Consider the following 4745-nt stretch of genomic DNA (forward strand, 5'->3'; position numbering starts at 1 on the left):
TAGTTTTTTTTATCTCCTGATCAAACTAATCTAGGGTCATGTGACAGAGCCACATGGGTCACACGTGGGTGCCATGTGGCAGTGTCTTTCTAATCTGGAAAAAGTTAATAAGTCAAACTTTATAAGGGCATAACTTTGAATCTAGGAGTTAGATTGAGGTAAAATTTATATCACTGGAAGGCTCTTAATGAGTTAAATGTGATGGTGCTATCCAAAAGTAATTATGCAAGTTGTGGGTAAGAATAACTTTTATAACCCCATCTTCATAGTGAGACCATGGAGTTAGGTTAGTTAAATGTAACACCTCCCCTAGCCTTAGAAGAGCAAGGATGTGGGGGCGAGTGTTATAGTGCAGTATTAGAGAATTCAAGTTTAGCACTTGGACTAAATGGGCCTAGGAAGATAAGTTTAGTGATCTATTACGAGGAGTGGCATTAGATCAAGTGTTCAACATTTTGTCCCTAGGAAAAAAAAATTGGTTTCAATTACAACTTGGTATAAATCATAGAGTGCAGTATTTAATGGATGATTGTTTGTTGTATGAAAATGTGTGTTGATTGTAGAATATTGACTCATGAATGTGTGCTATATGCATATATGTATTGATACCAAAATTATGAAGGCATATAATGATTAGAATGGTATATTTTGAAATGTTATCTTACTCCCTAACTAGCATACTAACTTGAGATTTTATGTTTCATATAGCCTCACATCAACATGCTTATTGTAAACATGCTAATGTGATGGGTAACTATGTTTATTTGTATCTTTGGCTAGCTCATAGTTATGTGTGTGTAACAGCATATAAGAAGACACCAAGGAACAACAAGATAACAAAGGAATGAGTAGCAGAATGGTGTAGTACAACACAGATAAGTCTCAACATTATTAGGAAGAATAGTGAGTCAAAAAGAGGAGATATGAAGGCTCCCATGACTGGATGGACACCCTTAGAAGTATAAGAGTTGAGTTGAAAAGTTGCAAGGATGAAAATGAAAATATTGTTGAAGCTCAGAAAAAAACAAAAAAATCTGAAGTAAATTTATTTATATTGGAGGGTCTATCAGATTTACAAAGACAAAAGCAACATGAGCTAGGTGTCATCTACCTAGGAAAGTATAATATTAGTAAAATTCGATAAGGAGTTGGGAAACATGAATTAAATATTGATGGTAGAGAAGGAAGAAAAAATAGGCAATAAAGTGAAGACATACTGAGAGGAGGAAATCCACTATGTACTCCAAAGAGAAGAACACGCGTCATGAGAAAATATCTAGTGCTACAACTAAGAGAAATGAAAAAATAAAATAAAGAGAAATAGTTCATGCTAGAAGAATTTAAGAGGGAAAAACATCCTACATTTGATGGAGAGGTGAAAAATTTCGAGGAAGAATAAGCATGGTTATTGGGGATGAAGAAGTACTTCAGAGTACATTATTACTTTGAGAATATGAAGGCAAGAGAAACCATTTCTAGCTTGAAAGGCAGGGCTAATATCTAGTGGGAATACGTAAGGAACATCAAGGACACTAGAGAATATGAGTTGTCTTAGTGAATATTTGAGATATATTTGTAGGAGAAGTACCTATCTAAAAGGTACTATGACAACTAGGTCAAGGAATTTAATGATAACAAATGTGGGAAATTGATATAGTGGAACAAATGGCTACGAAAATCGATCGAAGCTGTATAAATGATTATCAATGGAGGATCGGGGGTTTTTTGACCAATTCTTCGAGTATGCATCTATTTCCGATTCCGAGAAAGATCCGTCTTTCACGTTCGAGGAATAGGAAGATCAATTTTTTCGGAGGATCCGGCCAACAACCAGATCGTGTAGTAATAATGAATGCAGATAGGGAGTCCTCGGTCATACTCGAAGCTGATCGATTACAAATACCTATCGTATCTTTGGTGGATTCGAATATCCCATTGGGATTATATAGAGGAATAACTTATCCCATTCCAGCGAATGATTCTATACAGTTCGTATATCCATCTCGTAATTCGATCACGAAAACAGTTCCTCCTGAACGGGGAAAAATGCAATGGATGAAGGAGGGGAGAACGACTCATCGATCAACTTCTTCCAATGAGAATTACCCAGCAGCTTAAGAACCCGGCAAGCATACTAAGATACCACCTCTCTACCTCTTGGTGCACCTTACAACACTATACGTCGTTCGTTGGCTTTCGTTGGGTGGCAGGGACCGAAACTATGACCAACCAATAGAGTCAACTTAGCTGCGAGGACCCGACAGGGGGCTCAGACTCTGCCACTGGGACTCGGTCAAAAGAATCTACTGCGGGTGATGTTGCCATCTTTTACTCTGCTACCTATGCTGCTTTATCATTCACTGGTTCTGACTCAGGTACCGGGCGCCTGTAAGTCTTAGTCTAAGTAACCCAAGCCCACCTTGATCACTTACCTGGTTTTTTCTCACGTACGAAGGTGCTTGGTACTACATACATTGCTGACGTTACCACCACACCTTGCTATTGGTACAAAAAAGAGTGAGCCCAGAGGAGACAGGGCTAGATTCCGAATTGAAACGACCTGAAAGATTAGTACACTAACAAATTCTTGGAGCTACTATGTTATGTGCCTTACGTCAAAAATGAGAAGGTAAAGATTCAAAGGTAAATTCGTGGATTGCCACAGGCTTACAGGGACATATACTAGTGTTAAATGAGCCAAAAACATTGGAGGACACTATCTAAAACATGAAGTATTCCTATCACAAGCAAGAGGTAAGCCCAAATTTAAGGGAAAAGGGAAGAAAACTATAGGAAATCATCTAGGAGGAAGGAATGTGAAGTTTACCACTCATATCAAGGGTGAGCTTCAACAAAAATATACTAATTCTAGTAGAGATTAGTTCTCCAATCCTATAAGAGAGGAAGTCGAGTGGTTGAAAATAGGACCCATAGAATGTTGGACATGTGGATAAAACAACTTATGGAGGGATTGACCTAAACAAATGAAGAATAAGACTATATAATGTACACAAAGTAGAGTTAGTGAATGACATGGTTGAGAGCGTGCCACAAATCTATGTCACATTGGACAACATGAAAGCTAATCATCAAGATTTAGTGATTAGATGGAAGATATGGTCACTAATCAACTTTTTTTTATTTTGATTGACCTGTGATCTAATTTCAGCTATGTTATCCCAAAATTCCTATAAAAGTTCCCATTATATAAGAAATCCCACGAGGAATCATGGTTGGTTCAGCTAATCCTACAAGAACCAAAAGGAAAATTACAGACGTGATGAAATCGTGCTTAGTAATAAGAAAGGATATTCCCATATCAACCTATTTGAATCTATTACCATTGGGTGTGTATGATGTGTTGGTCAACATGGACTCTCTACTAGCCCACAAAACCAAAATTGATTACTACAACAAATATATAGAATGTCTTAGCGAAGGAGAGAGAGTACACTTTAGGGAATAAAGAAGCTCTTTATTATTGGGAAAATATTAATGCTATGAGTGAAGAGATGTGTCAAGAAAAGATGTGTTTTTTATGTAGTTGAGGTGACCATCAATCTAGAGGAAAGTATATATAAAATAAAAGAGCACCTAATGTTGAGAGAGTATGGCGATATATTTTCAGAAAACATTCTACGATTACCACCCATAAGATATTGATTTCTCGATTGAATTATTAGATTGATTTCTCAATTGAATTATTACAAGGATCGACATTAGTATCAAAATCTATGTATTGTATGAGCACACTAGAGATGGTGTAATTGAAATTGTAATTAAAGGAAATGTTGGGTAGGGGATACATCAAACACAGTGTGTCTCCCTAGGGAACCTTAATGCTACTTATGAAAAAGAAATATGGCACGCTCCTAATGTGCATTAATTATAGACAACTAAATAAAGCCACAATAAAGATCAAGTATCATTTTCCTAGGATTGATGATTTTTTTATCAACTGAGAGGAGATGCAATATTATCGAAGATATACTTGAGGTTTGGGTACCATCATGTATGAATTAAGGATGAAAACATCCACAAGACAACTTTTAGAACTAGGTATGGGCATTACAAGCTTGTTGTGATGCCATTTGGACTCACCAGAACTCTAGCAATGTTTGTGTGTTTAATGAACAACATTCTCAATCAATATTTGGATAAGTTTTTGTTGTTGTTTGTAGACTACATGTTGGTTTACTCTAAAACCAAGGAGAGCATGAAGAACATTTGAAAGAGATTTTGCAGTCACTGAGATAAAACAAGCTCTATGCCAAAATCAACAAATGTGATTTCTTCTAGTCACAATTTCATTACCTAGGACACATTGTTTCCAAGGAAGGAGTGGCACTAAATCCCATGAAGATCAAGGACATCATGGATAGGCTCACTTCACATAATGTGGCAAAAGTAACATCCTTTATGGGATTGGGTGGTTTATTACCAATGGTTCATTTGAAATTTCTCAAATCTTGGACATCTAATCAAGCTTTCTATTTATATAGTGTATTGTCTTCCTTTTAATAAAATATTTGTAAGCATTTATCTTATCAAGTTTTGAGGTTTCATTAAGAGCATTCTTAATGCTTTCCTCACAATTTTACAATCATTATCATACTATAGATTTATAGTTATATTATTGTTTTTATGACACCTCTGAAGAGAACTTGCTAATGGTAGCGAAGAGAGTGGTGCTAAAATTATGACAAAGGCATTCAATGTTATCCTTATATATTAATAGGTGCAAA

General features: G+C 36.1%; 1 pseudogene; it reads left to right on the plus strand.

Moving 5' to 3' along the window:
- The first annotated feature begins 1665 nt into the window (after window positions 1-1665).
- LOC149141340 (small ribosomal subunit protein uS2m pseudogene) lies at window positions 1666-2118 on the plus strand (annotated as a pseudogene).
- The last annotated feature ends 2627 nt before the right edge of the window (window positions 2119-4745 follow it).

This window comes from Pinus tabuliformis, chromosome X (genome assembly GCF_031772625.1).
Source record: "Pinus tabuliformis cultivar Carrire ecotype Pingquan chromosome X, CPIR1, whole genome shotgun sequence".
Classification (NCBI taxonomy): domain Eukaryota; kingdom Viridiplantae; phylum Streptophyta; class Pinopsida; order Pinales; family Pinaceae; genus Pinus; species Pinus tabuliformis.